The sequence below is a fragment of the Macaca fascicularis genome, chromosome 1, assembly GCF_037993035.2.
Source record: "Macaca fascicularis isolate 582-1 chromosome 1, T2T-MFA8v1.1".
Taxonomy (NCBI): domain Eukaryota; kingdom Metazoa; phylum Chordata; class Mammalia; order Primates; family Cercopithecidae; genus Macaca; species Macaca fascicularis.
In genome coordinates this window covers 163790909-163804017 of record NC_088375.1, presented here as the reverse complement: position 1 = coordinate 163804017, position 13109 = coordinate 163790909, and the positions used below count along the sequence as shown (strand labels likewise).

The 13109-nt window shown below is 39.3% G+C and overlaps 1 protein-coding gene across 3 annotated transcripts in view; it reads right to left on the bottom strand.

Moving 5' to 3' along the window:
• The window catches only part of PTGER3 (prostaglandin E receptor 3), a 217126-nt gene that overhangs the window by 44240 nt on the left and 159777 nt on the right, over positions 1-13109 (bottom strand). The window lies entirely within an intron of this gene.

Here is a 13109-nt window from a genome sequence, read left to right as displayed (position 1 = left end):
AATGTGGTCATTTGGAAGTAAGAAGACATTTTTGCCTTTTGTTGTTGTTGTCAGGGTTCTTGCACTGTTTTTTTGTCATCGATGTGGGCTGATGTTTCTTCAGTCTTTAAAGTTGCAGTACTTTGGATGGGCTTTTTGCTTTTACCTTTTTTGGTGCCCTTGAAGGTTTGACTGTGGTTCTTGGTGAGATTAGACAACTGGCTTCAATTATAGTCTGCTCCTGGGTCTTAGAAGAGACCCCTCCAATTACTGTCTCTATGATTGTGTTTCTTTTGTTGGGTGTTCTCGTCTACAGGACTTCCTTAGGCAGAGTATGCTGTTAGCATACAAGCTATTTCCTTGCTGGATTGGCCCTAATATGTTGTTTGAGTGTTTCTCAGGGAAACACAAGGTTTCATCTGTCTACAGAGTTTAGGCAAAAGCAGAACCACTGAGCTGGAAGCTCTAGCAGGTGTGGCCTATCTTGCTATGAGAGGCAGGGGTAGGTGGGGTTGCCCACCCTGCCATCTGGGTGTTTCCAGGGCAACAGGAAGCTGCACCCCCAACAAATTTAGACAGAAATGGAACCTCTGAATTGGAAACTCTGGCAAGCCTTAACCACTTGGCTTCCAGTGTTAGGGGTTCGTAGGGTCACCCATCTTGCCATCTCAGTGTTTCTTAGGACAATGGAAGGCTTTGCCTGCTAGCTGAGTTCAGGCAGAAGAAGGTTTTCTGGGCTTGAAGATCTAGCAGGCATTGCCCCCCTTGGCTACCACTGACATGGGTGTGTGGTGTCACCCACCCTAGTGTCTGGGTATTTCTCAGGACAACAGAATGCTGCACCCTTGGCTGAGTTTACACGGAAGTGGGACTGTTGGGCTGGAAGCTCTAGCAGGCTTTCTCCACCTGGTTCAGTGGTGGGGATGGGTGGGATTGCTTGTTCTGCTATCTGGGTGCTTCCTGGGACAGCAGGAGGCTATGGCTGCTGGTCAAGTTCAGGAAGAAGCAGCACCACTGGGCTGGAAGCTGGTACTGTCCAATGAGGTGAGGATAGATCAATCTTATTTCTCCCAGACACTGCAACTGTGGCCTCTATTGGAGCTATGGTGCCAGTGCTGGTCTGCTTTGGGGCCAAAGGCTTGTAGAGGCCCTCTTGGACTCAAGAGTTGCCTCCGCAAAATGACCACTAGAGGCCCTCTTGGACTCAAGAGTTGCCTCCGCAAAATGACCAGGTGGCTCTCTACCTCATTTTATTATCACAGATGGGAGTGTGGGGGGCCAGAGGGATTCTCCCATTCCCAGTCTTGCACTGGTCCCTGTGGAGAGTGCGAATCTTCTAGGGGGCTCTCACTCACTCACCCTCTACTATGTGGGAGAGGTTCTCCTGGTTTCACACTAAGCCAAGATAGGCTGGTGTCCAGCTTTGCTTTTCTCTGCTATGTGCCCCCTGCTGCCTTGATGGATCCCAATGTGGTTTCTCAGATGTTTGGCCTGCAGGGTCAGTGTTCACTAGCCCTTTTGTTCCCTCTCTGAGAGCAGCACACCTGAGTGGCTTCTAATCTATCATCTTGGGCTCTCTAATCTCTTTTTCTTTGAGTTCTCATTATTGAGGGCCTTACATGTTCCAACCACTTTATGCAAAATATCTCAACCCTTCCAGCAACCCTAAAAGTTAATATGATGATACCCATTTTGTAGATGAGGAAACTGAAGCTAAGAGAAGTTAAGTAACTTGACAAAGGTCATACAAAATAGCACAGTTGAAACTTGTTGAACGTGAGTATTTTTATGTTCCTGAGGGCAGTTTTTATGCCTAGAAAAAAAACGATTTAATGTAACTTTGGTGCAAAATTAGTGTTCAATTTATTTAAACTCTTGTTCTTAAGGTTTTATGTTAGTTTATAAATCTTATTAATACATTCATAAATATAGCAAATTTTATAATTACTTTGAAGGAAGATTTCACTACTTAATTAAATTCCTTAAATATTTAAGCACATTTATTAGTGTAATATATTTTTATTTTCTTTTTAAGTATACCAGTTAGGCAACTTAAGAAACTTCCCAAGAACTTAAGTCACTCTTATAATCCTAATAAATTAAATTTATAGATGTGATGAATCTGAAGTTCTCTTAAATGTTCCAAGTAAGATTTTAATCTGAAATTACAAGCCTAAAGCAATTACTCACTCATTTTAGCTTGGAATTACAATGTTGCCCTGTTATTATAAAAAGTCCTATTTTCTTAAATAATACTAGTAACTAAAATTCTAATAGGCACATATTTCTAAATAAAAACATTTTAGAGTTGTGACTTTGACATTTTCATGCTCTATAATACGAAATGTTGCCATCATTAAAAGATCAGAACATGGCCAGGCACATTGACTCATACCTCTAATCCCAGCACGTTGGGAGGCCAAGGTGGGTGGGTTACTTGAGGTCAGGTGTTCAAGACCAGCCTGGCAAACATGGTGAAACCTCGTCTCTACTAAAAATGCAAAAATTAGCCAGGCATTTTGGTGCATGCCTGCAATTCCAGCTACTTGGGAGGCTGAGGCAGGAGAATCATTTGAACTCAGGAGGTGAAGGTTGCAGCGAACAGAAATTGCTCCACTACATTCCAACCTGGGCGACAGAGCAAGACTCCATTTCAAAAAAAAAAAAAAAGAAAAAACAAAAGGATCAGAACACAATTATGTCATCCCCAGTAATTTTACCATCCTAAGTAATTTTGAGACACTTAGGTGTAACGCTGTTGTTTGGGACACCCTGATTCTTATTTATCTGTCTCAGTGCCCTCTGAATTAGACAAAATTCTGATAACCTCCAAGATATCCACCCCCTGGTATACACGAGCTGTGTGATCATCTCCCCTGGAGTGTGATCAGAAGCTGGGAATATCATGGGTTATAACTCCCATGATTATGTTACATTATATTGCCAAAGGTATTTTCCAGATGCAATCAAGTCTGCTAGTCAATTGATTTTGAGTTAATTAAAAAGGAAACGTTCCTGGGAGGGTTTGACTTAATCTGGTAAAACCTTAAAAGAGACAAAAGAGACAAGCAGGAGCAACAGCAGCAGCAGCATCACCACTTTCCTGCTGACTTAGAAGATGATCTCAAGCCTCAATTGAGACCACAGCCCTGGCTGACACTTTGATTTCAGCCTAATGAGACCCTGAGCTGGAGACCAAGCTAATGCATACCCAGATTCCCACAGAGAAATTGTGAGATAGTAGATCTGTGTTGCTTTACATCACTAAATTTGTGGTTATTTGTTAGGAAGCAATAGAAAATTAATACACTCTCTAACTGGGGTGATCTTATCATCCGTGCCCCTTAAATTCAGTGGATACATGTAGAATTCTGTCCACTTACAGAGATTGGAAACCACATACAGGCTGCTATAGAATTTTGCATCATTTTCTGGCTGAGATATTTAGGTGTCTTTCTATGTAAAAGAACTCCATCATGTTTCTAGATTATCATAAATAGGAGCATGAGGGGAATCCTCTATATTTGTTGTATGCTTCCTTTATTTGGAACACAACTCTTCTAGATACTAAAATCACATCCCATTGAATTCTGTATATTTTTGGTACTTTGTCTAACTATTCCAAGATCATTTTCCTGAAAACACAAGAGCCAAAATTTGTCTGATTCTGAAGAGTTAGACTCTTTTTACTTCTTTTAGTGACCAGGAATAAATTCTGAGTTTTGAAATAATATTGAGATTTTTATTGCTCCACTTCATTATGAGAGCATTCTAAAGCTTCTCTGGGTTGGACTTCGGAGGTTCTCTGTGGTTGCTCTGAAGCAATAGTAGTCATATTCTAACATCATTACTCACTCCATCCATAAACAAAGTGTAATACTCCATCAAATGGCTTTTAAGTCCATCTGTGCATTTATTCATTAAGCTTTTAACAGTACAATGATAATTAACCCATGTATGTACATAACACTCTAAGAAGGATACAAAGAATAAAATATACCATTTCTGTTCCATAAGACTTTATGATCTAGTTGGAAACAAGATATAGATGCAAAAAATTTTGCATACAAAATAATACGGGTTAAGTGATACATGTATTATGTAATATGACTGATACAAAATGTAAGTGGAAATAGAGATGACAGTAAGTTTAAAAACTTCGTGGAACAAGAAGTGTTTTAAGCTCATTCATTTATTCATTCAACAAGCATGAATTTAGAAACTTTAATGCGTCAGGCACTGTGCTAGGCTCTGAGGGCCCAAGAATAAGGTGCAGTCACTCCCTTCATCAAGCTCACAGTCTAACTGAGGGAACAAAAAAAAAGGGAAAAGAAAAGAATAAAGGTATACAATATGATAAATGCTATTACAGTGTTTACATGTTGTACAGTGTTGTACAGTGCTGTACATGTTGTACAGTTTACATGTTGTACAGTGTACAACATGCCATGCAAAACAAATGGAGAGGGGAATAATGCTGGCAATGAGGATGGGAGGAAGCATATGGCAAAGGAGCTTTCAAAGGGGATATTCTTGGTGAACCTGATAGAAAAAATAATACTGTCTTTTTGTGACCATTTCTTATGCTCCAATAATGGCCCTAAGCACTTTTATACTAATAAACCACATATGATCCTCACAACAACTTCATGTGATCAGAGATTGCTAAAGACTGCATATTTGTCTCCCCCATACCTACCCACCAAATTCATATGTTGAAACCCTAATCTCCAGTGTGATGATATTTGGAGATAGAGCTTTGGGAGGTCATGAAGGTGGGTCATGAAGGTGGGACCCACATAATGGGATTAATGCCCTTTTAAGAAGAGACAAGAGAGAGTTTGCTTCCTTTCTCTGTTTTCTCCACCATTTGAGGATACAATGAGAAGACTGACATCTGCAAACCAAAAAGAGGGACTCACCAGACACCAAATCTGCTGGCACCCTGATCCTGAACTTGCCAGCCTCCAGAACTGTGTGAAAGAAATTTCTGTTGTTTAAGCCACCTAGTCTGTGATATCTTGTTATAGCTTCCCAAACTGACCAAAACAGGGATACAATACCAATGGGGAGTAGTTCCTAAAGAAGAGACTGAAATCATTGGACCACAAACTCATCATCCCTCTGCCTGGGACACCATCTCCCCAATACCACAAGACTCACTTCCTCATTCATTCAGGTTTCCATCTAAATGTCATCAGAAAAGCTTTCCTTGATCAACCTGTCCAAAGCACAACCTCTCTCCTTTCTCTCTTCTCTTCACTCCCCCATCACTCTCTGCATCTTTACTCTGCTTTAGTTTTCATCATGGCAATTATTAGACATTTTCTATCTCCCCTAACTAGAATAAGGGTCTCATGAGGACAGGAGTTTTTGTACTGTTCTTTATCCCCAACGCTAAGCACAGATCCCGGCACACACTGGATGCTCAATAAATATGGTTGAATTCATGAGTGAATGAATGAAATGGCTTGCCAAGGTCATACTGTTGGTATATGGCGGAGCTGGTCCTTGGATCAAGATTTGTTTGACCCTATTGACCCAGTTCTTAAATACTTCTCCTTATTGCTTCGAAGGAAGAATAAGTTAACACTACAGACAGATAAGTTGCAACATAGGGGATGTGAGAGGGAGGGTCCTGAAGATGAAACTTCAGTTCCAGTTTGAGACCAATAATGAAACATCTGGAAGTCTTGGAAGAGAAGTCTATATTTTTCCTTTGGCCATGAAGAAAAACCTTACTGAGTGGGGTTAAGAGCCCCTCAAAGTACTAATGGTGAGGGCTTGAGACCAGTGAGAGGGGAAAGGACATTTATATGGACTCTAATAACACTTCGGATCTTGTTGCACTTCCATTGAAATTCTACAGAATACTGCTATCTCAAAGGGACTAAGTGGAGAATTTAGTAAATATTTTCCTTCCTGGCACTTTTCATGCATGACTTGGTATAGTCTGTAAAAGGCTTTAGCTTTAGGTTATGGTCTGCTTTGATCTCCAAGCTATTTTGCTGATTTTCTGCATGTTGCTGGTTATGCTTATTACAGTTCTTTCTTTTCTTTCAACCCAAATGTGTGTAATTTGTCCTATTGGTAACATTCCCGCATACCCCATTTTTGGTGGCATGAGGAGGGCTCAGGTTTCTAAATCTATAGTATTTGATATTTTTTATGGCATGGGAAATAACTGAAATTTGCTTCCTTGCAGTGCAATTCTAGGTTCCAATATGATAGATTTGTTTATTACTCCTATCTATACTTATTTTTCAACAAAGTCTCTAAATAATTTTTCTCTGTATTTAAATTTTAAATTCTTGACATCTTCTCTGTGGTGCATTAGAGAATATAAAGCAGATTTTAAAAATCTGTTTTGCTTGTGAGCTGGCTGATTTATACTAGCTGTTATTTTCTAGCTGAGTGGTTATGCTGTTTCATAATATTCCAAAACTCATATTCAGACACAAACTGTAGACCAGAATATAAACAAGAGCAAAAAGTAGAAAACTATTTTCTTTCTTCCATTATGTTTGGATATAAGATTCTATTTAGATCTTTCTGAGTAACTCAAAATAGGTATGGGTAAAGGCAGCTTCATCTGTGTTTGTTCCTGACTGGAGAGCAAGGAAGCAATAACACTGTTTCTGTCTTTCATTTTGGTGTTAAAGCGTGCAAAGCTGTGGGAGTTGACTATTTGAAAATCAGCATAAGAATACTACGTACACTAGCAAGATTTCTCCTGGCCTTTCTCTAAGCTGAGTTTCCAGGAGCAGAGAACAGCCCCAACAAGCCCTCCTAGCAGAAGTAGCAGTCATGGTCATGTTGCAATAGGCACCTCACAATCATGAAGGGGCATCAAAGTGATAGCCTTTTATGAATTCGGGCATATCCAAAGACTCTGAAAAACCACCATTTAAAGGATAAATAATAGGCTTCTAGAGACAATTAAAGAGAGGGTTAGGGAAGTTCAGGAACATCAAAATGTATCTATGTAGATACTATTTTTTTCAGCCTCCCAGGCATTTTAAAAATTGTATGTACTTAAGGTACACAACATGATGTTTTGATATACACTTGCATAGTAAAATAACTACTACATTCAAGCAAATTAATGTATCTATCATTTCACATAGTTATCTTTGTGTGTGTGTTTGTTAAGAGCACCTAAAATCTGTCTTAGCAAATTTCCAGTATACGATATCATTAACCATAGTCTTCATGGTATAATTTAGATCTCTAGACTTATTTATCCTACATAATAGCAACTATGTTCCCTTTAACCTACGTCTCCCTGTTCTCTATCCCATCTCAGGCTTTTAAATTCATCTGAGATGTGAAAAAAAGCACAATCTATGCTAAGAAACTAGGCTTTGGTTTGTGAATTTGGGGATCTTTTTTTTTTTTTCCTGATGGAAAAGACTGTGGGGCATAGGATGTAGTTGTGCTGTTGTTTAGCCATAGATTTATGCAAATTAGAAAAAGATGCTTGTTTCTTTGGGATTCACCCTCCCTCTCCTCTGCTTGGCACCCTGCTGGTATGAATAACGTGCTTAGCAATTTGCAGCGGCCCCGAGATAGGGTGGGCCATAGCGCACAGCAGGAGTGTAGTAGGTTTTTTTAAAAAAGAAAGTGCGTAAGAACAGCTGAATGTATGTGGTGTTAAAGATTTCCCCCTTTTTCATGCCCCATTGGCTTAGATTTATCTACTATACCTAGATATATGCTAACTAGCTCTTTAGGGACGGGCAAATTAACCCCTCAAATTTAAATCCAGTACCAGTACCTCAATCGGATTTCCACTTAAGATCGTGCTCTGTTGGGAGGCCGAGGGGGGTGGATTGCAAGGTCAGATCAAGACCATCCTGGCTAATACGGTGAAACCCCATCTCTACTAAAAATATAAAAAATTACCCGGTCGTGGTGGCGGGTGCCTGTAGTCCCAGCTACTAGGGAGGCTGAGGCAGGAGGCACTCCAGCCTGAGCAACAGAGCGAGACTCTGTCTCAAAAAAAAAAAAAAAAAAAAAAAGATTGTGCTGTGTTTTTGTTGTCTTATATTTTATTTAATTTATGTTAATGATAAATATTTTTATTTATCTGTTGGACAAGTTTAGTATAAAATGCAAAGGCAACCTAAAATTACATATAAATATTAACGTGACTCACATTCAGAGAAAATTAAATGACCAAAAGAAAAATAAAATAAGAATTGTGATGACAATTGGACAATACATCAATGTTCAGATTAGGTTTCTATACTAGGATAGTGTTTAATTCTTTTCATATGGCTTATGATCTATAGTTTTCTTCTTGCAGTGATCAATATGTTAGATAATTGCTGATACAACATCTCGGTAAAACCTTGAGCTAAGGAGAACCATCAGATCGCTGACTTCTCTTGAAGGCCCCACGTGTCTGTGAGGACTTGTTCTTAGGCTTCTTCCCTTGGGTCAATTTACTTTTTTCTACTGTTAGGAGCCACTTTCCATCTCACCTAATTAGTATCATTGCTCTTTTCCTGTCCTTCATCTCCAAATGTTACTCTTGACCCTTTCTGGGTGACTTGTTTAACTAAAGTACATGAAACATGCATAAATGCTTCATGTCTTTCAACAACTTCATTTGGCATTTCCATGTTGTACCACTTCAGTTCAGCTCAATTCAATGATTACAGCTTAGTCTTTTATACACAGACCACTAGACAAGGTCCTGCAGAAACAACAGAGTGAAGGAAGCATAGACCCTCCACTCAGTGAGCATTCAACGGACAGCAACAAAAGTAATAATAACAACTGCCATTTATTTAACAACATACATTTTGTTTCAGGACTCTATATTCATTTTCTCTTTTAACCCTTATTTCTGACACCCCTGTAACATAAGTATTCTTACCATTTTGCCACTGAGAGCACTGAGGCTTATAGAATTAAGTGGTCCTCTTAAGATCAGAAAGCCAGTAAGTGACATGAAATTTGAAATGACCCCCAAATCTATCTTCTAACCCCTGGAAACTAGTGGAGGATGATTTAAAAAAAAAAAAAAGTGGACATCAAAACAACTCTAATACAAAATACTGGTCTATTAACTTATGCTACAATCTACTGTAAGTATCACCCCTTCCAAATTCTCTCTTGTGTACGTTATCTTGGTAAATGGCACAATCATCCACTCAGCTGCCATGGTTTGTCTAATCTTATCCTAACCAGTTACTTTGTCTTATCAGTTTTAGCATTTAAATATTTATCTCCACAGACACTATGTTTTCTTACTGTAACAGCCTGTTCTCACACACAGTCCTCTCTGACCTATCCTTCGTGGTACTATGAGATAAATTGTTTTTTATCATGTTTATATTAAAAACCTTTTAATCACTCTTCTTAGGACAAAGTCCAAACTCCTTAGGCTGGCATAAAAAGCGCTTCAAGATACTGCTATGGTTTTTCCTTCTGATTTTATCTCTAGAGTTACCTGCAGGAGCACCCAGTTATATATTCATAGGAATTTTTGTTTGTTTTGTTCCTTAAGTACCTTAAACATAATAAGCCCTCTTACTTTCTCCATACCTATTGACATGCTGTCCTCTCTGGAACCTGATTCTTGAGTGCAGTTGCTTTTACTCAACTTGCAAAACTCTGCTTCACCTTCTCCAGGCTGGGTTTTCCTGACTCACACACTACCTGGCTGTGTTAAGTGACACTCCTTTGGATTTCAAGTATAACCTTCAATTCCACTGTCATAAAAGTCATCCCATTCTGGGTCAACCTGCAGTGCCTTTGTTGTCCCTGGCCTTAGACCATGAGCTTCCAGCGCGGGGACTAACATTCATTACATGGGCACTCAATTAAGGATTGTTTAATGAAAAAATAAAGACACAATAGTTTCCAAGTTATTTCTATTTGATTTTGGAATGCATTTCCTGAATTCCCATTTGATATAAACACACCAACTGCAGATGCCACCCTCAGACCTACAGTTAGATGTTAATAAAGCAGCTAGAAACATTTCAATGAATTTTAAAGGCTCAACACTTCTAACACTGCTCTGTTTCTCAGTTCTTGCTACTCTATTCTCTCCCTCATTCACTATAATTGATAAAAGTCTATCTTAAGAAAAAGAAAAGAAAAATTTCTCCATTTTTTAAAATAGGAGGACATCAAATGATCTTTACTGCTGCCCCAAGGGTATGGAAATGGTCAGTGTCATATAATACACCCATTTGTGGTTTTAGATCAGATACCCTCTAGGGCAGGGACTGTGTTCTTGATACAGTCTGCTTGTTTTAGAGCTTGTAGGCTTGCATAGCATTCTTCTCTAACAACAATCATAAAAATAGCATGGACTTTCTTGTAATCTTAGTCATAAGCTAAGGAAGGAAAGATTACAAAATTATGCCAATTTAAGATCATTGATGGAGATCTTAAAAGGTCCTAACAAATGCTTTATATAATATGGAAAACCCCGTAAGAGAGACAGGTGCCACGAGTCTTAGGAAAAGACATTTGAAATTGCACTTCAAACTAGTAATGCTATACGGAAACAAAATCTTTACTCTGAAATCTCACTCAGCTGAAAGGGGAAATCCACAGCAGGGCTGAGTTAATGTTGAAAGGGCTTCCTAGACCAGCTACTTACCTCTTTATAATTATCTAGGAATAAATACTTTGGGACACCTATTATGTAGCCTCTTGTGAAAGATACGCAGAGGTGAGGTTGTAAAATATGGAGTTTCAGGGGAAAAAAAAGCTTTAGAGGAAGACAGACCTGCATTTCAAACCTAATTCTATCACTTATGAGCTGTTGCTTTGGGGGCATATTCTTTAAAGTCTCTGAGCCTGAGTTTCCTCATGTCAAATGTTGGAGAAAACCCTACCTCACAGGTTCCTTCTAAGGTTTAAACAAGATAAGGCGTTCAAAGTGCTCAGCACAGTGCCTGGCACAGAATGAATAGTAAATGGTGACTGCCATCTGTTGACATGTATTTAACACAGCTGGCACCAGGTATGACCAGTGTCAAGTGAGAAGCATATACAGAAAAACTGTTCATGTCCTCATCCTCTGTCCTCTTCCTCTACAAACTGTAACCTCCTTAGGAGGTGGCTCACACCTGTAATCCCAGCACTTTGGGAGACTGAGGTGGGTGGATCATTTGAGGTCAGGAGTTTGAGACCAGCCTGGCCAACATGGTGAAACCCTGTCTCTACTAAAAATACAAAAGTTAGCTGGGTGTGGTGGCGCATGCTTGTAGTCTCAGCTACTCGGGAGGCTGAGGCAGGAGAATCGCTTGAACCCAGGAGGCGGAGGTTGCAGTGAGCCAAGATTGTGCCATTGCACTCCAGCCTGGGTGACAGAGCAAGACTCCATCTCAAAACAAACAAACAAAAAAAGAGTAGAAGCAGTTCTTACTTCACCTTCATATGTTCCTAGCACATAAAATAATACTGCATCTACAGCAGATCCTGTAATACATATTAAATAATATCGGATCTATGTGCTTTCTGTGAGTAGGTGATTGCCTCTTGGAAAGCAGAAGTGTCCAGCTAAAAAAAATGTTTCATTACTATTGAGTACAAACTAGAACTAAGCAAGGAAAAAGTGGAATCTAGTTTATCAGCTTTTCTCAGATCCTCGTTCTCCTCATGCAGTATGCAGTAACTGTGTGGTTTGAGGTTAGAAGCTGGTAATTTACCCAGTATGTGCCAGGCACCTTATACCACCAAGCCTAATTTTCTAATCATCCATGTGGGGTAGATACTGATATCTCCATGGTACAGATGAGAAGCTGATGCTTAAAGAGTCTGAGACACTTGCCTAAAGTCATGCAGCTAAGTGCCAGTGCTTGGATTTAATTCTGCAACAGCCTGCTGCCTCCTGCCACGGGACACTGCCTCTTGTTTCAGCTATAGGACTGTGGCGTGGAGAAAGACATCAGGACAAGGCCAATGTGCTGGGAATGGTAGTAGGGTCTTTCTTCTGCATGTCTTTCCTTGTGATTCCTGAGGAGGCTACATCACCAAGACTTTCCCCAGCATCCACCTTATCCAAGTAGGTGACAAGATCACAGACAAACCACTGTTTAAGTTAAATTCTAGCTTTTAAGTTTGTATGTGAGTATTCATGCAGAAATGTGAAATGCCTTTTACATGAGTAAGAACTCTTCCCTGAAAAGCCAGGGAAATACAAACAACATATCAGTCAGAAATTACAAATAATACATAAGCCACAACTTTTACTCATGAATTTTTCTGGGAATTTATAGTTTTCAAATTCCTTTGAAAACTACTGCCAAGATGAAATTATCCAAATGTTCCAAAGTCTATTGATGCTAAGAATAAAAGCAACAGAGAAAATTCATTTGTTGGTTGCTTCCTTGATATTTTAATTACATCTTCTATATCCTCCATACCCCATTCAACATTTTCTGAAATCCAACAATATTTATTAAAAATAAAATAAAAAATTCAATCTGTATGTAACAACCTTATTACAAAATAATTATTAAATGTCAAGAACCACATTTTGCTTTTGGTCAGAATGAAAAATAATCTTTTAGAGTGCCTGATAGGTGGAGTGTGGTGGCTCACCCCGGTAATCCCAGCTCTTTGGGAGACCAAGGTGGGTGGATCACCTAAGGTCAGGATTTCGAGACCAGCCTGGCCAACATGGTGAAACCCCATCTCTACTAAAAATACAAAATATTAGCCAGGCGTGGTGGTGGGCACCTGTAATCCCAGCTACTTGGGAGGCTGAGGCAGGAGAATCGCTTGAACCTGGTGGGCGGAGGTTGTAGTGAGCCTAGATCGCGCCATTGCACTCCAGCCTGGGCAACGAGCAAAACCTCATCTCAAAAAAAAAACAAAAACAAAACAAAAAAAAACTGCCTGATAAATTTGTTTTCTTATGAAGTTTTATGACAATCATCAGTTTAACTCTGTTAACTAGCAAATAGCATTTTGAGCCTGCAAGTCTGCCAGAAAACTACATTGAATGCCTAGTTTTCTACATGACCTTGAATAGTTTATTATATTTCAGAACACTCTGGTTGTCTGATGTGAAGCGTATTTGATTTTCTTCTACTCTTGTTGAAGGCAAACTCATTTTTTTTCCCAAAAAGGATGTTACATAATTATTCAACTCATGT